Consider the following 24996-nt stretch of genomic DNA (forward strand, 5'->3'; position numbering starts at 1 on the left):
ATCATTGGATTTCATGTGATGTTGATTTTTTTTACATGATGGAGACACATAGGGATTGTGATACATCACAGAGGACCAAAACTACCACTTTCAGACATGGCAGTATTTTTGAAAGTGTACATAGGATCAGTAGGAGGGCATTTGATTAAGCTTATAGAACTAGAAATCAGAATTCTGAAATCAGGATCAGATGGAGTTTTTAGGGATTAATGTGATGAACAAGCTGGGGTGGATGGTCAAGGATCCATGCATAGAGATCAGTAAGGATCATGGAATAAACTATGAGATATATTATGTTGCAGGTCTGAATTGCACAAGCTTTTTTATTTTTAACTAGAGGCCCAGTGCATGATTGAATCATGCATGTGTAGGGTCCCCTACACGCTTTTGCTTTTGATCGCGGGGGAGCTGGGTGCCTGTCCGCTGGTGCACCAGGCCTTTCAGAAGCCTCTGCCCCGCTGGAGGCTTCTGAAAGGCCTGGTGCCTGAGTCGACAGGCACCCAGCTCCCCCGCTTTTGATGGTCTGCAGTGGGACGTGAGCTCGCTGCCCCACAGGCCCCTTCTGTGCCGCAGCACAGCCATGGCGCAGATGCTGAGCTCGAGCTGGCGCGAGCTCAGCATCCCGCCGGCCCAATGGGCCACCCTGGCCACCCCGAGTCCCACCCCCCCGCACCTCCTGGCCAATAGCGGGCATAGCGAAGGTATGGTCAATTTGCATATTTGTCTATTATTAGGGAGGATGATGTATTTCCAGGGAAAACAGGGCATGCTGTGAGGAAAGCTTCCAGTTCCACAGGGTTGAAGATTAAGGAAACTAAGAACTAAGGGCAAACATTTTTATAATTGCCACTTGTGACTATGTTATTTTTAAAAAATATACTTTGAAGCTATGTGAAACCCTTTGGGGGTCTATATCTTTTGGGTATTTTCTTATCAGTTTTACAGTGATGAAGTCTTTTGATTAGGTGTTAACCAAATTATATTGTATGGTATTCTATATAGGTGCCTGCCCTGTACTGCTTCCTGAGTTAGAGTAAGATGACTTGTCCCTTTTCCACTGAAATGGTTGATGTTGAAGATCTCTCTGCTCCCAATCTTCATATCACAAAGTTTCCAAATCATTATGTATGAATCTCAATTACTCCATACTGAAAAGAGAAGAGAGGATTTCTAGGTGATTCATGAGTAGTTTATTTGCTTGGACAACATGCCAGTCTTACAGGGGGACTTTTTTTTCCCCTCCAGAAAATAATCAATAGTTAATTTCAATATAGGTACACCCAGTATCTCTCAGAGCCACATCTTCTGCTTTCAAGAGCCACATCTTAGTTCAGACATTGAAAAGCATGTAAAAGAATGTAACCTGTGCTGGCCTGTGCACAGAAACAAAGGGGGAAGAGACCTAAGGACTTGATTAAATTTTCATAATGCTGCCCTGGGCCGTCTTCCATTAAGCATATTTCTCAGAGTGGAAGACGTAGTCTTCGAACAGTTTTAAATTCTTGTTTATGTCTCTTACTGCAATAGTCACAACTCATGGCTAATGATTTACAATTAAAATATCCTCAGATAGTAATACTTGTGATATATCATTTGAATTAGTCTCAGAGTAATTTAGGAATTCCATGGACTGGTAACTTTGTTGACTCCATTATGCACATTTGAGAAAATGTTTTGATATAAGCTAAAGATGACAAAGATTGCTTCGAAGAGAATGCTGTGGAATTAATCAAGTCCACAATCTCTTTTCTTAAACATTTGCTGCCAAAACTCAGATTTTTAAAAAAAAAAGTTATAAAGGAAATATGATGCATATCCAGTAAATTATTTGATATCCCTGGTGGATTCTAGACAAATATTCCATCATCACGCACATTAATATTTTTCCAATGAATGTGTCTGGTTAGTTCAGATTTTGCTGCCAAATGCCTTTATACCAATCTTAAAACAGATTTTGCTCTTTTTAGAGCTTTTTAGATTGCAGGAATTCAAATAAGGTATTATTGTTATAGTAGCATCTTTCGATTTTTATTTATCCATCTCTATACTAAGTTACCTAAAATTCATAAAAATAACTTATTTTGAATACATTATCACAATATTTTTTCATAGATTTTATAGGAGTTAAAATAGAAAGCTTAGGCATCATTTTCTCTGGAAAGCTTTTCTATAATATCAATGTGTAGCCTGGCCAATTTCACCTCCTCCATATTCTCATGGCCTCTCACTGAGCACTTTCCACTCAACTATCATAGCCTTCTCTTTATGTTTGACAGTTTTCTTATGAGAACCATTCAGCAAAAGCAGAACCACTAGAAACAATTGACTTAATTTACAAATGTAATGCTTTTCAATCATAACTTGTAAAATCACTAGAAACCAAAAACAGTTCAGCAAACATTTATCTTTGTCATTTGTGACTGCTGAGCTACACTGCTTATTTTTCTATATATGCTAATATAACAAAGACTTTATAAAGAGTAAAAAATATACTACCACTCGGGTTAGCAGCAACGTGTGTGTTTCATTTAAACACTTGTTATAAAGATTTGCTCAGTATAAGAGTAGACCAGTTCACAAAGTGACCAATATACCAGTTTTATAAGAAAATGTGTTACTTTCAAATATTCATTTTGATTACCGCAGTTTATGTTAAATATGTACAATACTCAGAAATATGTATTTAGTAATCTAATAAATTCAGAATGTCTTAAGGGAATATGTTAGTTTACATTAATTATTGTTAAGTAATCTCTACAGACATATGTTATATTATCTTTATGCTTTCTAAAAATTATCCCAAGGATTATTTTGCCAATGTTTCAAACAGCGTATCAACTTTAATTTGTCATTTATAAAAACTAATAGTTCAGATTTACTATGAGAGTCTTCTTGTCATTTACTAATTTATCTTACTTGTCTAGTTTTTACTTTTTTCAGCATATTTATCCTACGTAATTTGTTATCCTTTCATCATAGGCTATTTATGGATGATATATAATTTAAGATATTCATGTTCATTATATAATACTGCCTTTTACTGCTTTGATCATCTTATCACTTCATGCTAAAATTGTCTGTAGTTAGCTACCAAGGAAATATATTCCAAAGTCCCTTGTTAGAAATCAATATTTTAACATTTTATCTGACATAGGGTTGTTTCAATCACTTCTTTTTACAGATGTTTTGAGTATCACTTTTTGGGAATCTAAAGGCAACCACTTATAATGTAATTTGCCAAAACCACAGTAGTATATATGATTTAATTCTATATTCTATGGTGATTACCATATTTTCCAGCATATAAGATGACTTTTTAACCCAGGAAAATCTTCTATACACCCAGTCGTCTTATACACCGGAAAATATGGTAATCAAAACTTTGGCATTTTAATTTGATGTGGTGGTGTTAGAGCCTTATTGTTTGATTTTATATGTATGTGTTCTTACATTTTTTATATCTTTGTTGAAATTCTCACTTTGATTATACTCTCCTTACCTGAGTAAACAAGTTTATGGTCATTACTTTGAACACTTTATCAGGTAAATCTCTTATCTCCCTTTTATTAATGTATGTTTCTGGAGTTGTATCTTTGTTTTATTTTGTTTGAAACATAGACCTCTACTTCTTCATTTTTCTTGACTCTATGTTGGTTTGTCTGCATTAAGAAAATACAGCCACCTCTGCCAGTCTTCACAGTGTGGTCGCAGAATGTGAAGCTTATCATTCAGACTGGCCCTAACTCTTTGTTGTTTCTCAAACCTTTGCCATGGTCCACGCTGCCTTCTTTGTAGTTAGTGGCTCCCAGTAGTTAAGGGTCTGCCAGGACCTGTCAGAGTCCTGCAGGGAAGGCTCTCAGTAAGCACTATAGTAACCAGTAGGTCCAAAGTCCTAGTGCCCAGTGCTTTTAAAGGCCAAAACTCAAACATCAGAGTTTGGCATTAACAAAGGTTTATTGATTGAGAAAGTTCCAACAGAGAAGGTGGGTGCCCTAGTAGTATCTCAAATTTATCGAAGTATAGAGCTCAGGTTTCTTTTATGTCAAGGGAAGAGAAAATGGGAGGGGCAATGAGTAATTTACAACTACAGACATCTGAGCACCAGCAAAGGTCCTAGAAGACCATGAAACCTCTTGTTCCCAGTTTGTTGACCTCAGTTGATTTGTGTTTGGTCACCAGGCACCAGCAAATTTTGATAAGCAATTATTATTTTAGTACTTGTTTCCCCCATCTCCTCAGGAGAGGCATCTTCCAGCAAGGGACTGTTTTTGTGCAACTCAGCCCTCAAACAATATTCCTCTAATGATTAGCCTGCATATATGCAAAACTAAGAAGAAGCTATTAGCTTGAAGGCCCTGGGAACACAGCAGGCATGAGCAACATGCAGTCAGAGAGACCTAGCCTTTCATTTGGTTACATACCTAGTTGCAGGCTGATTGGAAGTCAGATCCTCAGGGAGAGACTGGGAGCTCGGTGTTTCTTCCATGTTGAATTCTGATACGGTAACCTATTAAGAACTAGAGGCCCGGTGCAAGGATTCACGCATGGGTGGGGTCCGGAGGCCAGCCCAGATCTGGACTGATGGGGCTGGGCCAGTCAGGGGGAGGGGCCGTGGGTGGTTGGCCGCCCCCACTCACTAGTCAAACTCCAGGTTGAGGGGACAATTTGCATATTAGCCTTTTATTATATAGGATTGTTTCTTTGTTTGCTACACTCCTGTGGGCCTGTGAGCACAAGCCCCACTGGCCACCAGAACCAGATTACCAAGGGGTGCCTCCTCTGACAACCTTAAAGGCCCAGGTGCCAACTGTGTGCATAGACGCCTTCACGGGAGATACTGGCGAATTGATATGGGCTACGGGGAGAATATGGAGATAGTATCTGCTAGGAGGATCTCAGTTTGTCCTTAGATGAGGGATAAATTAGAAGCCCCTCAGTCTATAACTTTTAAGATGTGTCCTTTCAGAAAAGGCTGGGAGATAGCATTTCTGTCTGCTCCCTCTGTGCTGAGCCCTGGGCAGGTAGGAAAGTGGGTCTTTGATATCCAGCCAAGAACCCTTTCTTTTCTATGGTCTCTGGGTCTTCTCAATGCAAGCTCTGATGGCTTTCAGAATTAGGTGTTTAGTATGTGGATGTCTTTAATGTTTTGGGGTGCGAGATATTGGGTCCAAACCCTTCCCTACACAGGGTTGGAGGAATTTGAGTTTCCTCTCATTTGTATGTTTCTCCTCATATTGACAAGGGAATTTTCTCATTTGCTAGGCATGTAAGGATTGCTTAGCTAGTTTGTGGATTTCTTCCAGAGGGAATTGTCCCATGTGTAGCTGTAGATGTGGTGTGTCCCTGGGAAGAGGTGAGTTAAGGAACCCCCCATATTGCCATCTTAGACCAGAATATGTCTCTTCAGTTTAAACCATCATTTCTTACAAAGTCTTTATTATTCTAGTACTTGTTTTATTATTTTAGTACTTATTTCCTCCTTCTCCTCAGGAGAGGCATCTTCCAGCAAGGGACTGCTTTTGTGCAACTCAGTAGTTCTTTAGATTCTAAGTAGAGTATGAACAAACCTTTCATATCCCAGAGCTCAAAAGTAAGCAGAAGACATAGTAAGGTCTTTGGAGGGATTTAACCACTTGCTAAAGACCAAGATGTGCAGATATTCTACTAATATAGGTGCTTTTTTTCATTAAAAATGTTAAAATTTACTAAGCTTAACTACACATTTCACTGAGCATCATATTGAAAACAATAAAGAACAATCTCTAATGTACAGATTGACAAATAAAGAAAAATATGTAATTTAGCAAAATTACGGTAACCTATTAAGAACTAGAGGCCCGGTGCAAGGATTACCCAACATAATTTGGCTTTTTAAATTTTTAGCAAGATTACCCAACATAATTTGGCTTTTTAAATTTTTTACAGATAAGAGCAAATTAAGATATGTAGGAAAGTAAAAAGAATTTATTTTCTGGCCATATCAATGTCCTCTGGATCATTAAATAGTTTTACAAGGCAGTTTCTCACTGGAATATATTTCAGTTTTCTGCAGTCTTCACTTGGCTAAATCCTAATAATGCTTTAGGACCCAGCTTAAATATACCTTTTCATCAGACTCTCCTCTAACCTCCCTTTCTAAATTAGTAAGATGCTTCCATTTTAAAACAGATTTCTTAAGAGTGAGATACATGTAATGAGCCCTAAAACATCTTATTAGGCCTGGACAGTGCTACTCAGTGATTGATCATTTGACTCATCAACCAAGAGGTTGCCAGTTTGATTCCCTGTCAGGGCACATGCTGCATTGCAGGCTCGATCCCCAGTAAGGGCATGCAGGAGACAACCAATCCATGTTTCTATCTCTCTATTCCTCTCCCTCTAAAAAAAACCCATTAAAATGAAGCAAAACAAAACACCATTTTATTAGTAGTAATGTTATTATCAGGATCAATATTGTATCATATAAAGTATATGGGTTTGGAGATCAGATAGTAGCATATTCAAATCCTGACTGACATGGGTTAGCAGTCTGCCACTTGAATAATTTTCTTAAAATTTCTGAACATCACTTTTTTCATCTGTAAATGAGTCAGGGAAATTATACCTAATTCTGTAAAGCTTAATGTGGAAGACATTTATGTGATGTTTAATAAATATTTATTCACACACACCCTTCTGCAGGCCCTCTCTACTATTTGCTTAAATGATTTAACCTTTTGCACTCAGATGTCGAGTGTGACTCGACACGGTTAGCATTGGTAGCAGCTCGTATGTCGAGCCACACTCAACACATAGTTTCACCGCGGGGGTAAGGGGGATTTTTGTCTATTTTTCCAGTATCTTTTCTTGTTTTCATCAGCATGGAAGGACAAGTAAAATGTAAATGCCGTCTCAACTGATGCCAAAAAAGAAAAAATGAAAAACCAATAACGCATGTGAAATTTATTAGGAAACTAGTACATGATCTTGTTGGAGAATTCAGAGATGGTACACTAACTTCCAGGGGTAGATTATTATCCACTAACTTAGAGCAACGTTTAGATGGAAAGCTCCATATAATCACACCTCACCCTAACAAAAAACACAAAGATTGTGTTGTTTGTTCTAACAGAAAAATCAAAGAAGGAAGAAGAGAGACGATTTATATTTGCGAAACATGTGAATGTAAACCAGGTCTTCATGTGGGTGAATGTTTCAAAAATATCACACCATGAAAAATTATAGAGATTAAATTTACTCTTTGAATGTATCAATAATTTGAAATATAAAAAAATGCAAATAAATAAGTTTGTATGAAAAGAAACTCCAGTTTTTTATTCTACTGCTGCGCTTTGTAAAATCTGGGGTATTTAAAAAATTAAATCCCGGTAGAATAAAGGAATTGAGAAAAAAGCAAGCGAGTGCAAAGGGTTAATTTGTTGCAGGAAAGTAAAAATTTGTACAATTTCAGTTTGCTGCTCACTGAGGAGTGGAAATAAGTATGTCCTTGACTATACTTTATGATGTGAATGCTATAAATGCTCTGAGTAATCAGTTTAATTCCAGGTAAATTATATTCTGTTCTTTAGATTCTAGGTAGAGTATGAACTTATAGAACAAGGTAACTCTGACTGTAGTTAAAGAGTAAAACTAAACTACAAAAGGAAGATTAGTCTTAATGGGAAAGAGAAGATAAAATATCCATAAAAGAGCTCAATATAATTCTAGAAAACAAACGAAAGAATAAGACAATTAAAATACATATTAAGACTATAATGTACATGGGCAATAACATATCAAAGTAATGCACTATTGCAAGACTCTTTGTAAGGCTACAGTTAGAGACTTTGAAGTTTGGTTCTGTCTTTTAGCACAGGCATTATGTAAATTAAATGGTATAGCAGAAGGAAAACAATTTGCTTTAGTAGTCATGATTATGAATCATGAAGATTAGACAGAGTCTTTGCATTTTTAACAGATTCAAGAAGAATTAAGAGTAGGGAACAGTTAGGAAAATCCTGAAAGGGTAAGTCAATGACAAAACTAAGGCTATTTACTCATTTGAGGCTGATATCATGAATTTTAAGCATTCAACTTTGTGCAAACTGTCTTTTAAACAGTAAACTTTAATGTGAAGTAGGATAAATGATATAGGTGATAAATGACATAATATATAATACATGTGTAGCATTACCTTAAATATTATGTCATGCCTGAATGTTATGCTATATAACATCTATTCTGATAGCTTTTAACAATTTTCCCTCTCTCTCTCTCTCTTCCTGAAGAAGTAGTCAGGTTGGACAGGGATTACTTAACAAACCTGTCACCTAAAGCAGTTAGTGTATTGACAGGGAAGAATTTTGGCTTAATAATTGGATACAGGTGAAAGAGAAGTAATGTCAATGTCAATTCATTAGTAGTGATTATAAGTCCCTGCAGAGCCCTTGTTTCCTCTTTCCTTGCAGCATCTACTTAAAAAAAAGAAGTAAAGAGCTATATTGTTAGAAACCAAATGATAAGCAAAAGCAAATTTTTCATATTTTGAAGAAGAAGTTGAGCATGGCTAGTATCAGATTGCTGGAGATGACTATGTTGATAATCTTTTTTTCTTTCCCACCTCAGTGACCCTCCTCTCCCCAAAAAGCTTCCAAAATATAGAATTAGGTCCTGATATAGGTGAAGTACACAGTTATCTTCAATTTGGAACAGAAAGGTTCTATCATTCATCATTCATTCATTTATAAAAGATTAAGCAAATCCGTTCCCTGCTTGAGTGACTCAGTTTGTCGATCATATCCTGTGCACTGAAAGGTTGCTGGTTCCATCCCAGGTCAGAGCACATACAGAAGGCAATGGATCTTTGTTTCGCTCTCACATGGATGTTTCACTCTTACATGATGTACTTCACTCAGGTACTTCACACAGTCTTCTCTCTCCTTTCCTCTCTAAGCATGTCCTCAGGTGAGGATTAAAAAAACAAGAAAGATTTAACAAATCCTGAGGGATCTGCAATTGAACAGGCCACAGACACACACATTTGCATATTTTAAATCAATGACCTTGCAACCTTTTCCTATTTGACTATTCATTCCTTTGATTGATGAATAGATTTAATTATATTGAAGCTTTATGTACAGTATATCAGGTTGAGGTGGTGGTATTAGTGAGGTGGTTAATAGTAGAACATCAATAACCAAGTTAGAGAAAAAAGCATTTTCAGCCATTACTAGATTTTCTCTGGTGTTAACACTTAATATGAGGTAAAAATAAAAAAAAATTGTATAAAAATACAAAACTTTATGGAATGATTTTAAAAAAATAAATGATGAGTTTGATTGTCTATATGAATATTATAGTCACTAGTTTCCCACAGTCTGGGAAAATTCCTGTGTTTCAAGTTGCTTACCTGGTACTTGAGCATTGGAAGTGGGTAAATATATTGAGGAGGTTATAATTATTTCAAGACAATTTCCAGTCATTTTTATTTCCAAAAATGCTGTGTATAAAGAAAAGAACATTACCCTTTACTCTTACACTCCATGCCATTTGCCTCATTTTCCTCTAACACTGAATTCTGGACAGCCACAGTAGAATTCTACTGAGACTTCATTAAGAATCCTACATAATAAAAGCCTAATATGCTAAGTGTCAGGTCAACTGTCCACTGTTAAACCAATCAAAGTGTAATATGCTAATGATATGCTAAGGCTGCTCAACCACTAGCTCTGATGTGCACTGACCACCAGGGGGCAGACGCTCTGACCAGGAGGTTAGCATGCTGTTGGTTTCCTGCCGATCAGGACTGAGGGAGACTGGCCGACACGCCCTGGAGCCCTCCCGTGGTCTTTCCCTGGCTGGCTAACCTCCCACGTCCCTCCCCGGCCCTGATCATGCACCAGTGGGGTCCCTTGGCCTGGCCTGTGCCCTCTTGCAATCTGAGACCCCTCGGGGGATGTTGGAGAGCCGGTTTCAGCCTGACCCCTCAGGCCAGGCCTAGGGACCCTTCTGGTGCACGAATTCGTGCACTGGGCCTCTAGTATTAGCATAATAGATAATAAGGCCTCATAAGCCCTTGGCTATTCTTTCACTGCTTATATGCAGAATCTTGACCACATTATTCATTACAGCAATTAGCACCAATAGAATTTTGACTAACTTTCAAAAAGACAATCTTTTGTATGGTCTAAAATTTAAAAAAAAAAAAAAAAGCTCCATTCCATAATTTGTCTCACCTTGATTCAGAGAGCAAACACTAGGGAGTGAATCTCCATGTAGATTTCAGTGTCCACTTGCTGTCTCACTCAGGGATCCTGGGTTTCCTCAAAGGTGTTATGTGGAAAATTGGAAATAGCAACTCCATTTGCAAGTGCTATTTACTTGCCAAAAATGAGTTAAACCTCATTTAAAGTGTAACTAACAAAATACACATTCCAGGAGGTAATTGAGCACATTGCAAAAATGTACTAAAATTTTCAAAAAAATCCTTATTCACTGTGACTTCAAATTAAATATATAAATATTTTAAAGCATTTTTAAATTAAAATATTACACACAAGCAGAATAAAAGTAAAAGAGAATAACAGTAATTTAAATTGTACTTTTATTCCTGCTCTGGAGGCTAAAAATAAAATAATTGTTCTGATACATTTAAGTTAGGATAAGTTTTAAAAACATTGTATCACAATTTTCTGGAACACATCCTATCTAATAAAAGAAGTAATATGCAAATTGACCGTCACTTCACCATAAAGATGGAGGCACCTACAGCCAATAAGGAGGGAATATGCAAATTGACGCAACAAAGATGGTGATGGAGGAAGCCAAGCCAGCCGGAGCAGAGCAGGCCAAGCCAGCCAGAGCACATGGGTGGGGGGGGGGGTGGCTTCCTTGGTCGCAGGGACAGCCACCGTGGCGGGACAGATTGACATCCTCCTGGCCGTGCCATGGGGGTTTGCGGGTATGCGCAGCCCCAGGCCTTCGGTGCGCACATCCTCTCCCCTGCACCTGGCGTGCGAATGTCCCTCAGTGCACTGTCACCCACGCGTGCCTGCAACAGTCCCAGACCATGGCGTGCACAAGTTCCTCCCCCCCACCTCACCCCCCCGGCCCCTCTGCCGCACGTTCATCAACCCCAGCATGCCTACTTCCCCCACAGGACGTGCGCACATTCCCTCCGGCATGCTCACGTCCTTTGGAGAGTGTCCGGGTGTTCTGGGTGCTGAGCGTGAGCACCTGTGAGATGACAGTGAGAGGGCGGAGTGGTGATGCCCTGTTCCCCCGCGGAGGCCAGTGCAGGGACGAGATCACCTCCATGGGGCTAATGCAGGTGCTGAGGCAGGAGCAGGAGTGGACAGACACACCTGGTGGGCATGGACAGCCCTCGCTGAGGTGCCTTTGGTCAGCATTCAAGATTGGGAACCCAGAGGAGGCGAGGAGTTCCTTCCTCTCAGTGAAACAGTGGGATAGTCTGGGCGACTGCAGAGGAGGAATGTGCACTTTGGGTGTCGGCACCCATGAGTGAAGGCTGCCCTGACTGAGCCTCGCTTGCTTGGGCAGTTGGTGACAGGACGTGTTTTTCTGAGTTAATGAGAGAAAACATTGATTCTCTCACCGCCCACGAAGGTGGAAAGTGCAGTGGGGAGACATGCGGGGAGTGAGCGAGCTTCCCTGTCTGGGGAGTTCCAAATCCGCCGTTGGTTCCTTTCACAGCTGACCAGAGATATACAGTGTGTCCCCCCAAAATGTATACACACTTTGAATATCTACTAATTCCAATGGGTTTAAGCATGAAAAGAAAGAAACAACAATGGAGCTGTCATCTGTTAAAAGTGTGGGCACAAACCGGCAATCGGACATTCCCCGAGGGGTTCCGGATTGAAGAGGGTGCAGGCCAGACTGAGGGGCCCCCTTCACCTCCCCCATGCATGAATTTCATGCACCGGGCCTCTAGTCAAGTGCATAAAATGATAGTCATCAGGTTCACAGTAAAAATCTATTAAAAAGTTCCCACAAAATTTATAAAGATATTAGATATTTGAATAACTAACTAATGCAATAAGTTTGAACTTTATTTCTAAATTTCCTATCAGTGATTTTTGAATGTGGATATGTATTTTGAAAGATGTTATAATACCCCTCGAAAAAAATATAAGAAAACCTTTCTCTAGCCATAGATGCTTCCACCAGAGAGGGGGTGGTCAGGAAAGCAAAGGTGTGGGGGCATTATGAAGGCACATGACTAAATTTCTGTCAAAAAAATGAGAGTATTTTGTACATGACATGGCTTCAGTTCACAGAAGATGATGTTCTTGATTTCAATTATCTCCCTAAACTGTATCTTAACATATTGACTTGAACACAGTTTCTCTCTTTCTCCTTGTCCTCCCCCTTCTCTAGACACACACACACACACACACACACACACACACACAAACACACACAAACACACACACACACACTTTATAAATTAAGATTTCTGACAGTATTGTAGCTTTCTAAGTCATCTAAATGATATAATACCTCTTTTCTAACCTATGTTCATTACGTGTGCATGCCATATGGAACTGACTCTTTACATAACATTAGGATTCATAATATTTCAGCTCTGCTTAGTGATGAGCGGTTGTGTTACAGAAGACCGGGAAAAAAAAACAAGCCATGCTTAGAGAAAGGGAGTTACATTTTATTAAGGGCAGGGCCAGAGAAAAATGTGCCTCTCAAATTCTGGGCCCCCCCCCCCCCCACATGGAGGAAACCTTTTCTATTTATACTTTTCCTAGCTCTTTTTGTCTCCCAAATTTGGAATGAGACTTCCGGGCCTTCTGGGAAAGAAGGCCTGCGTGCTAGGGAGGGGCCATGAGACCAAATCTCAAGGCCTGGCCTGGTGTCAGCACCGACACCTCTGTCTGGGGCATAGTCCTAGGCCTCTCTGAAGTGGGAGTAGTCTTATTTTCCTTATTATTTAAGCAAGCAAGCGTTTACAGAAGCCAAAATAGGATTAAAATTTCAAACAGCAGTTTTTATATAAGATGGATGCTTCATTTGGATATATACACTTATTTTTACTTATTTTAAATTGTAGCTTTCTAATCTCAGTGGAGTAACACTGAAGTATGTATAAAAGGTTACCCCAGCCAGACTCTGCCTTATATTATGAAATAAACATACTCAATTCTGTGTTGAAAGTATTTTCTTGTTTTCACAAACAGTAATAGACTTTCTTTTTTTACTCGTCTTCACTTTACAGGTATTTTTAAATTGGGAACACATAACCCTGATCCCAATTTTTCAAGTCTGAGATGCATCAGGGACTCTTTCTGAAATTTCAGTTGCTCATCTGGAAATTTTACTACATTTGGGGAAGGAAACTTGTTTATTAAACTTTATCATTGAACAGCTCTCAAAATATTTTAATGGAATTCACTCTTTGTTACATAAATGCTAAAACATAAAGATTGAGTAAAAGTGAGGTATGCAATATAGAGAAAATCTGAGTAACTATTAAAGTATAAAGCTGAGAAACAAGACCTCTCATTTGAGGAGGTTTTACATCCTTTGTATCTCTCAGGACATACAAAGAACGGTTAGCCAGTAAGAGTAAGGATCAAGTGTCAGCCAGTCAGACATCTATAAATCACAATTAAGTCAGTTTCTAATTATAAATGCCTTCCTTGGCATTCAATTCCAGCTCTAAGCATGTCAGGAAGAAATGTTAGTATTCTGACCCAGAGGTCTGGTGCATTCGACTTGCCCGATTGTTAAGCTTACATATTAATATAGGATGTACCTTGTTTGGCTCAAATCCGTCTCCCTTGAAGCACAATGCAATTATTTTCCTTGCCAGTTTTTCAACTGGAAGGGCACACTACTTGTTCAGTTCTCTATGAAGTTCATGAAGGCAAATGATGCAAAAACAATGAAAGGAATGCTTTAGGTAGCCTTTTTTTTTTTAAGGGCTCTTTGGATATTGCTGAGGAGATGGGCTCCAATATTACATTTCAAAACCTATGTGTTAAATGTCCCTGACTTTGTTAGGATTGTAAAAACTGGTAATGAGCTCTTTCAACTGTACTACCTGTGTTCCTCTTTACAGACATGAAGTTTCATTACATTTACATGTCATGACACCTCCCCACCCCCACTTCTCAGTGATGTCAACCTGCCTTCCTCTTTCTTTGGCTTCAAATGTTATTTACTCTGGAATTTCTGGATGATAACTGCATGCTGTTGAATAGTTAAAATGCCCCTGGCCGAGGTGCTTACTTGGTTGGAGTATCTTTCAGATGTGGGTTGATTCCCAGTCAACAAATCTCTCTCTCTCTCTCTCTCTCTCTCTCTCTCTCTCTCTCTCTCTCTCTCTCTCTCTCTCCCCCCCTCTCTCTGTCCCCTCACCTTCCTCTTTCTGTCTAAAAATCAATAAATCAATTATTTTTTTAAATTGTGGAAATAATTTATATCCTTTGGTATCATTCTGTACTATGGAAAGTGAGAGTTTAATTTATCCAAAACTCCAGTCTGTTTCAAAAGATGTGTTTAGATGAGATAATATATAAAAAATAAAGTTTCATTTTACTGATTGTATACCAAAATAAGTAAGATATTTTTTGCCATAGTTATACAATTGGGTCAGAGATTGTAGGCAGGCTCACAATTGCAAAGTCCATACCTATACTAAGACCAGTTTTCTTGCAGGTAGAAATCATGTTCTTTGATGAAGTTGCATAGGAAATTGTGGTTTGGTAAGATTTATTCTGGGTGGAAATAGAAGGCTGCCCCCAGGTTGCCAATGTCTCAGAAAAAGTCCAGCCTTGTCTTCATCAAGCCCAGAACAAAGACTAGTGTCCAGAGATTCGGTGTGATATGAAAGCTTAGTCCTGTGTCTGCTGTTGGCACCAGGCGGCTACTAGACCCATGTGGCTGCTACAAAACATGTGAATGAGCAGAGAGAGTGGTATATGTTACCAGGAGAGAGAGAGAGAGAGAGGGAGAGAGAGAGAGAGAGAGAGAGAGAGAGAGAGAGAGAGAGAGAGAGAGAGAGAGAGGAGAGAAAGAGCTCTTTGTTAGACTGATTATATTATTTCAGGTTTGGAAAGAACAAGGTGCTTTTTCAAAATAACCAATCCACTTCTCAGTCTTTCACAGGCTTCTGTTGGATCCACCCCCTAACCAATCTATTCCCTAGATTTTCTGAGGTTCTATGTCCTGATCCAAACTGATCCTTTTCTCAGGCTAGACTGACAGGCCTCTATGGCTCCTGTTGTGCATGCCTGAACATCAAGTACCTTCCCCTGTGCTTTTTTTTTAAAAATATATTTTTTATTGATTTCAGAGAGAAAGGGAGAGAGCTAGAGAGATAGAAATATCAATGATGTGAGAGAATCATTGATTGGCTGCCTCCTGCACGTCCCCCACTGGGGGGATCGAGCCACAACCCAGGCATGTGCCCTTGGCCAGAATCGAACCTGGAACCCTTTAGTCCACAGGCCGACGCTCTATCCACTGAGCCAAACCAGCAAGGGCCCCTTGTGCCTTCTTGACTTCTATTGGGCATATGCCCAGCTATGGAGTTTCCCCTGCTGTTTCTATTTCTCCCCTGGTATGCCAGCTTCTGGGGATTAGGTCCCTAGGGCAGGGATGCCCTGGAGAATATGTGAAGCTATAACTTTCTATGAAATCAAGCAGGCTTAAGCTCCCTACTTTATTATCTATACCAGTGATGGCGAACCTATGACACGCTTGTCAGCACTGACACGTGGCCACATGCCTAGGATGAAACATTTGCTGCTCCTGAGGATGAAACATTTGTGACTAGAGTCTTGGAGTTAGTTTTTTCCTCAAAGTGACACACTACCCGAATTATGCTGTTTTTTGGCGAAGTTTGATACACCAAGCTCAAAAGGTTGCCCATCACTGATCTATACTAATAAAAGGGTAATATACTAATTAGACCGGGTGACTGGCCATTTTCCGGATGTCCAACTTCCTTCCGGACAAAGCCATGGTGGTGGGGGCTGAGGCAGAAGCAGTTAGGGTCGATCAGGCCAGCAGGGGCGGGCAGTTGGGGGTGACCAGGCCAGCAGGGGCAGGCAGTTGGGGTTGACCAGGCCAGCAGGGGAGGGCTGTTGGTGGTGACCAGGCCAGCAGGCAGAGGTGGTTAGGGATGATCAGGCAGGCAGGGGAGCAGTTATGAGCATTAGGCAGGCAGGCAGGTGAGTGGTTAGGAGCCTGGATTGTGAGAGGGATGTCCGACTGCCAGATTAATAACACACATAAACTAATTACTAAACCAGCAGTCGGACATCCCCTGAGGGGCCCCGGATTGGAGAGGGTGCAGGCCGTGCACAAATTTCGTGTACCGGGCATCTAGTGCTTAATAATGACTTTTTTTTTTTTTTGCTCATTTTCTTTATTAATATATAGATGCCTATGCTAACAGTTTGACATTGTATATATTTATAGCTCTTCACATGGTTCTTAATCTATGCATACTTTGCAAATCTAAAAAAAAATTCTTAGTAAAATTCCATAACATGTATTTTAAAACTAGAACCTTAAATGAGTCTTTGTAGGACTTAATGACAAATTTTCTCCTGTTGTTTGAACCTAAATGCATTAGCAAAAATCCATTGTTATAAGATAGCAATTTTCAACCTTTTCCATCTCTTGGCACATATAAACTAATTACTAAATTTCTGAGGCACACACAAAATATATTTTTGCCAATCTAACAAGAAATTGATATAATTTTGAATCATTCACATCTGATAGCTATTGCTGTGTTGGCTTTTGTCATTTTTTAATTTCACAATCAGAGAAAAAGGTCAGTGCCCTTGACTAAGTAGTCAGGCATTGCATGTTTTAAAAACTCTTGGGGCACACTGGTGTGCCTACAGTAGCACACCACTTGATAATTGCTGCTGTAAGAAATGGAAATAAAGAGCAGGTCACAGATTACTAAGCACAAGTTCCTAGAATCAGAAAAAAATGTTCAGAATGGCAGAGAAGATACCTGAAGAAAAGATACCTTGCAGAAGGAGATGATGCTAATAGTTTTAAGAATATGTCTGAATGGAAGGAAACTATAAAATTACAAGGACTCTGCTATTAAATTATTCTCGTTTGTTCATTCCCTCCTCTACCTCTCTTTGTGTCTCTGTTTCTGTTTGTCCCTGTCTCTGTTTCCTTCTCTCTCTCTCTCAATACACAGTACTCACACACACAATTCTCCTTTCCCTTATCTGCCACATTGAAATTATTGAGGAAGTTTATAAATCTTATAGTAAAGTAAAGAGACTAGGTCCAAGTTCTTTGTTATAACTAAAACTCTTCAACTGTGACATGATTTATTCTCTTAATTCAGATCATCTTCCTTTGGTAAAAATTATATATAAGTAGAGGCCCGTTGCATGAAGAGATTTGTGCAATAGGCCATCCTTCCCTTGACTTCCAGCACCGGTTTTCCTCCGGTACCCGGACCCAGGCCTTCACTCCAGCCGGAGTCTGCCTTCTTTGTTTTTGTTGCAGACTCCAGCCAGAATCTGCTGCCTTTGTCTTCGCTGCAGACTCTGGCTGGAGTCTGCCATCTTCGCTGCAGACTCAGGCCAGAGACTGCTGTCTTCGTTTTCCCTGCGGCCGGAGTGCCGCTCCTGTAGATCCCTTCGTGCCCCCCCCCCCCCGCCCTCTCTCTTATAGTAGGCATCCTGCCCTGCCCAGCTACGCAGTACCTGGAGCAGCTGGGTGGCCACCATCTTTGACCTTCTAATTTGCATATTCCCTCCTGATTGGCTGGTGGGCATAGCAGAGTGATGGTCAATTTGCATATTTCTCTTTTATTAGTGTAGATTACTAAAATAAAGTGAAATGATGCAGAACTAATATACTGTCATATCAAAATAAACATGGTTTACATAAGATCTGTCTAAACATCTCTGTAAGCATGTATGTAGGTAGAAAAAGAAATGGCTACAAATATAGGTGGTTACGTAAAACAACAATTGTGTTTATTAAAATGGAATATAATATGTATGCTACATTTAATTAAAATATTAAATTTACTTCCATTTTTATAAATAAAAATGGAAGTAAATTTATTTTTTGTTATTATATGTTTATTTCTAGTCTCTAGAGGCAAGATTTTTTTAAAGGAAAGAAATGGGGGAAAAATAGATACAGAGGCAAAGAAGCATGGAACAGACTGTCAAACTACAATGGGAAGGCAGGGAAGGTTTGGGGGGGGGGGGGGGCTGTAAGAGATCAACTGAAGGATTGGTACGCATGCATATAAGCATAACCAATGGATACAAGAGACTGGGGCGGGGGCAGTTGAGGGCATGTACTGGGGGGTAGGGGAGGCTGGGGAGAGGTCAATGGGGGAAAAAAAGGAGACATATGTACTGCTATTTGTAATACTTCAAACAATAAAAAAATAAAAAATAATAAAATATAAAAAAAGAGGAGTTTAAAGAAAAGAGGGATATAGTAATTTCTAGTTTGAAGAAAATAATGAGCATGTATTTCCCGAATTAAAGTAATAGATCTGAAATTTTTTTTTCAACTCCATGTCTGGTGTATATTATAGGACATGGCAAATGCATAGCCCCTTCCAGCTCTAACTACTTTTCTCTCTGACTTATGGAGTAATGAATAATGAAGCCATACTGCTTCTAGCCATCTTGTCCACCACCGTTTTCTTATTCCTGGTACATAAGACACACAATAAATATTTATTGAATAAATTTTGTTCTAAAACTCAAAAAAAAGAAAAGAAATTAAAACAATTGATTAACTTTAGGTAATAATATTGAAACATTTAAGATTAAAGAGATGATTGCAAAAATATTACTAAGTTAAAGCAATTATGTTTTAAACTACATTTTAAAATTATATAGAATAAATTGACTCCTTGATATGAAAAATTGAGGAGATAGTAAATTATCATTCTTCTCAATTTTACCAATCTCATTATTTCAAAAAAATTTTAATAGTTTGCCCTAGCCAGTTTGGCTCAGTGGATAGAGCATCGGCCTGCAGATTAAAAGATCCCAGGTTCGATTCTGGTCAAGGTCAAGTACTTCCATTGCAGGCTCCTCCCTGGTCTGGACCCTGGTCAAGGCTCCTGCAGGAGGTAACCAATGGATGTGTTTCTCTCACATCGATGTTTCTCTCTGTCTTTCCCTCTTTCTTCCACTCTCTCTTGAAAAATTAGTGGAAAAGTATCCTCAGGTGAGAATTACAAAATACATTTTTAACAGTTTGTGATAATTATATTCAGCTTTTCAATCATATTTTCACAGTTTTAATTTTTATTTAATAGTATTCAATTCTCAATGCTTACTTTTTAAAAACAGTTCTTCCAATACTGCCTGAGTTCAGATTTTTTTAAAATTTTTAAGTGGTGCAATCTGTGTGTGTGTGTGTGTGTGTGTGTGTGTGTGTGTATGTAAAAGACTCATGACAATTATATTAGCTAGTTTTTCACATCTAAGCATGCTTTCATTGTGTTTGTTTGTTTGATTTATGCATAAACATTATCTTGTCTGGGTGTATCTTTAGGGCATATTTGTAAACATTGTCTGGTAATTTCTAGTTCTGATTGCTATTTTGAAAAACTCTGAAGCTGGTTAAATTTCTCATGTTTTATTTTTAAGGGAATTTAATTTATTGGGCCTGTATGACAGAAGGAAATTTATTCTATATTCTTAATTTTTAATATCTTAATGTGGATATGTTATTGTATTGGTCATTTATATCTACTTTGCTAGAATGATTTGTCCTTTTAAACCTTATATTCTGCTCTTCATTCTTTTCCAAAAATTTACCCTGACCTATTTTGAACATCTTTTTATCCATTTTTAACAGGGGTTTTTTTTTATCTCAGTGATAACAATTACTCTTATGTTGCCCTGTTATTGCCCTATATTTGTTATCTTTGAATTATTTGATGTTTCCTGCTTTACATTTGCTTTTATTACCTTAAACTTTTCCTGTGTCATTAATTATTTTTTCAGTTTGTCATAATGTTTATTAATTATTAGTTTTGTAATGGTCTGATTTTTATATCAATTAGTAGTTTTGCTATTTTCTCTTTATTGCAATCTATCATTATTCTTTTTAAAGTTGACATATTTAATTCATGATATTATTGAAGTAGTCAGTAATGTGAAAAGTACTGGTGAGAAAAATTATTTTGTTTCCAGGACAATGGTATACTTTGTATTAGATTCCTCACATATCTCTTAAAATATGTATAACAAATCTCAAAGTCATTTTCAGTACTTTTATTTCATTGCTTAGATGTGAAAACTGTTTAACTGCTCTGATACAGGGTGGATTACTTTTCTTGCTTAACAAATATGTTTCAATTTTTAAGGCAAGGCTAAGCTGTTACCTCAGTTTTACATATGTGTATGTATGTCTAATGTTTATATGCATGTGAGAGAGATAAGACCATGATTCTTTCTTTTTAGATTGCACTAAATTTGCTATAAAAACTTTCACTCAGCTTTGATATTTATTGTACTCTCAATTTCTGATGATTCAGTCAACTGAGATTGAACTCAAGGAATTTTTATTTCTCCCAGATTGAGTCAATTTTTGTTTTGAATTTTACTTGTTCATCATCTCTCCTCACAACTCTTATTTTTTTTCCTCTCCAAATTCAAGGACATTGGTGATAAATCTCAGAACTTTTTTGAACTTCCCAGGATTAATTAAAGTGAGAATTAAATTTTGAGCTTCTTGTGTTCCAATAGAATTTTCAGTGTCTTGCATCAATAGATTTTCTCTGTTTCTTTGAAGAATATTACATTAGTTTATAATCTTATTTTATGGTGGGCTTCCTTTACTTTTATGGTTATGGTTTGGTTAGTTGTTTGTATTTTTACAGCACTTTATTCTTTTATAAGTGACACAGTATTTCACTATGTACAGGGAAGAAGATACTATGAACTATATATATTCAAACATCTTTACTCAGAATTTCTTTCTGGATGATTTAATAACATAAATTGGATTCTTATATAGAATTCTGTAACTATACCCTTCAAACTTGATGAGCTTAATACCAATGACAAACTGTTCTGATTCCTTTGTAATTCTTTCTGCTTTATGGTGAATGGAGGCTATGTGAGCATGGAGGGTATGCATGTTGGTAAAGATGTGTGTGCTCTTGGGGTTGCATGTATGAGTACGTAGGGAGTGCATATATGGAGGCAGTATCTACACATGCGGAAGGATTTGTATGGGGGCTATTTTGTGTGCATATACATACATGGAAATGTATATGTGGAGGGCTGTGTGTGTGTGTGTGTGTGTGTGTGTGTGTGAGAGAGAGAGAGAGAAGAGAGAGAGAGAGAGAGAGAGAGAGAGAGAGAGAGAGATTCTGTATGAACGGATGCTTCTAATATTGGCAAAACTATAGAAATTTGAGACATAAATTTCATGTCATAGATGTTGAATTTCTAGGTTTAGAGATAAATATTGATACTTTTATCAAAGCTAGTATTAACTCTAGAGGTAATTGATTCGAACCATGAGGATGTGCTTGTCTTCCTTCTGCAGTATCGATCTACTGAGTGTTCTTTGAAAATCTTAATCATGCTATTGTTTTTATTCATAACATTATACCATAATATTATAATATTGCATATAACATAGAATAATATAATTCAGTAGTCAACTAAGTTGCCATATTTTTTTTTTGCTTTTTAGACTTTAATAGCACTGAACTTCTCCAAGACAGTTATTCACTCCCAGTTATATCTTAGCATTCTTCAGTAAGACACCACTGGGCATGAACAACACAGTTCATGGACATTTAACTATAGTTTTCTACTCTGCATTAAATAAAAGTCCTGGGTAAAGGAGAGAAGGAGGGAGAGAGAAAGGAGAAAGAGATTGACTCTACATGATTGGGGCTAGGGGTGGCAAGTACCAAAGTTATAGATCAGGTTAATAAATTGGAAATTCTAATAACAGTCTTGAGTCTGAAAACCACAGTGCAGGACAACAGATAGAAACTCAGGTAGGATTTATCTGTTTTAGTCTCTGGCAGAATTTCTTCTATTCAGGAAACCTCAGTCTGTGTTCTTCAGACCCTCAAATGATTGGATAATGCCACTCGCATTGTGGAAAGTAGTCTGCTTTACTCAAAGTATACTTATTATAAGTGTTGCTCACATTTAAAAAATTCCTTCACAGCAACATCGAGAATAACCTCTGACCAAACAACAAGGCAGCATTCCCTAGTCAAATTGACACATAAAATGAACAGTAATACTTTCAATATCTGCATCTTAATAATGGTGAAATCTTGAGATAGTTATCTTCTCTGAGACTGTTTCCTACCACTAACATGTAGCTAATGACACATATATCACAACATATATTAACTATGATATATACATATATGTACTATGCATATGTAGAATATATACACATATGTAGTTTATACATACAGAATCCTATATAATAAAAGGGTAATATGCAAATTGACCCTAAAGGCAGAACGATCAGAACAACCTCTGGACCAATCACTATGAGGCGCACTGACCACCTCTCAGTTCCTTTCCTAGGCCAGCAGGCTCCGATTGCCTGATGTCGAATGAGGAACCAGGGATGGATGGTGGGGGATGTGGGCGGTGCCAGGCCAAGGCCCCCGCCCCACTGGTCACCCCACACACAGAGCGCAACCCACCAAGAGGGCAGGGCTGGTGATTGGGCAGTAACAGCCAACCTCTCAGTCCCTTCCCCACTCTGGCCTTCAGGCACTGATCACCCTATGGCCAAAGGGGAACCAGGGGTGGGTGGAGGTAGGGGGTGGGTGACGATGGGTTTGGGGCTGGCTGTGGGCAGCCGGGGAAGATGGCCCTGATCACAGGCCAGGCCTAGAGACCATACCTGCGCACAAAATTCGTGCTCTGGGCCTCTAGTGTATATGTAATTTGTTGCTTATTACCTTCTTCTTACATGTACATTGAACTGCTACTCATTAGCTGTGCAGTCCTACTAATTTCTCCCTTATTACTCTTCAGCTTCCTCACCTGTGAAATGTAGCATTTTGGAATAGAAGTCATTGAGTTCTGTTTCAGCTGTAAAGTTTAATCAGCCTATGGGGTCACCACTTCAGTGACATTTGTTTATTTCATCATTCACAAAACTCCTAACTGATCTCTATATTCATCTGTTGACAAATGAATGTTGTCATCATATGGCACTAATGATCAGGCAAAAGAAGGTCCTTATTTTTCTGTTAGTGGGAATAGTTTTAAGCCTGACCATCTACATTTTCTTGTCTGGTTGCCCTGGTGACTCAAGTCATACATTTCTGGGAAATAAGGTCAGTGCTCCAGAGAAAACATTTTTTAAAAAAATTTCAATACAAATGTACTAGCCAGGATTAGGATTGAGTGGCATATTAGTTCTTTAGGATGCACATGGGAATGTATGAATGTCAGGAAAATAATCTAAACTTTTCATAAAAGGGTTATAATGCAAATGCAATTGTTTACCACTTCTAATGTTTTCATTTGTCTGATTAAAACATGTCCACATAATCTCTCTATATTTATGTGTCTAAATGAAATTGGAATTTTAAATAGACATGTTTAAAAAATTGAGGACTGGTGCCTATTTTATGCATTCCATTGGTTGTTTGTTTTTTGTTCTCAGAGTTACTTTAGGTCTGACTAGACTACTGTGACTGATTTAGATGGTCAGTGATGGAATATCACCCATTGCCAACACTTCTCCTGGGATTCCTCAGCCTGTTCCAAATCAGTATCTTTATGTTAACAGCCAAGAGGGACATCAGCTTTTTCATGAGCCCACTTTGGCATCAAGTTAGAGAATGCAAACATAAAGGAAGCTTTAGATGTGTAGATACTTCAAAGGCATTAAAGTTTTTATTTCCTGAATTAAGAGTACTTACACCCAGAGGAAAATACACCTAAGTGAACATACAAATATGCACTTATCACTTTGTGCATTAGGTAACTTTTTGTTGTTGTTATTTTTCCTAAGCCAATGTAAGTGAATGTATCTGTCTTAGATTTGAAGCACTCTAGAAAAGTTCTTATGTCTTTTCTATGTTAATGGGGTCTAGTGAAGTATTATACCAAGGTGACCACTTAATGAAATAAGTGTTTTGTGATGATAGAACCCCTAAATTCGTCCAACTAAAGAACATTGAATTCTACTTCTTTCAAAGGCAATTTGTGCCCAGAGTGAAAACATATCTATAAACATCTAGAGGTCAAGATTATTTTCTTCTTGTGTGAATTAGCTTTTGTTTGTGATGATGTGTGTTTACATAATTCCAGTTTTTTTTAAAAAAAATCTGTATTGTTGAAAGTATTACATGTCTCCCCCCGCAATTGATACCTTCTATCACACCCCACCCCAGCTTTCACCACCCTGTTGTCTGTGTCCGTGGGTTATGCATATATGCATACAAGTTCTTTGGTTGATCTCTTCACACCCACCCACCCACCCCGCCTTCCTTCTGAGATTCCACAGTGTGTTCTGTGCTTCTATGTGTCTTAATAAGTTTATTTTGTCCGATAGATTCCACATATAAGTGAGATCATGTGAAACTCGTCTTCCTCTGATTCGCTTATTTCACTTAGCATAATACTCTCCAAGTCTCTCCATGCTGTCTCAAAGGGTACGAGATCCTTCTTTTTTACACTCATCTACTGATGGGCACTTGGGTTGTTTCCAGATCTTAGCTATCCTGCCTAATAATAGACAAATATGGAAATTGACCATACCTCCGACACACCCACAAGCCACACCTACAAGCCACGCCCACCATCCAATCAGAGCGAGTATGCAAATCAATCCAACCAAGATGGCTACAGCCACAGAGAGCAAGGTTTCCTAGGTAACAGAGGAAGCCAATCTTTCCGCCTGCCCTTGCCAGGCCTAAGCCTCCACTCAAGCTACAAAGTTTCAATTATAGAAGGTAAACAAATTCAAACAGAAATGGCGGCAGAATGGAGCTTGAGAGAGCAGGCC

This window comes from Cnephaeus nilssonii (genome assembly GCF_951640355.1).
Source record: "Cnephaeus nilssonii genome assembly, chromosome: 16".
In the NCBI taxonomy this organism is placed as follows: domain Eukaryota; kingdom Metazoa; phylum Chordata; class Mammalia; order Chiroptera; family Vespertilionidae; genus Cnephaeus; species Cnephaeus nilssonii.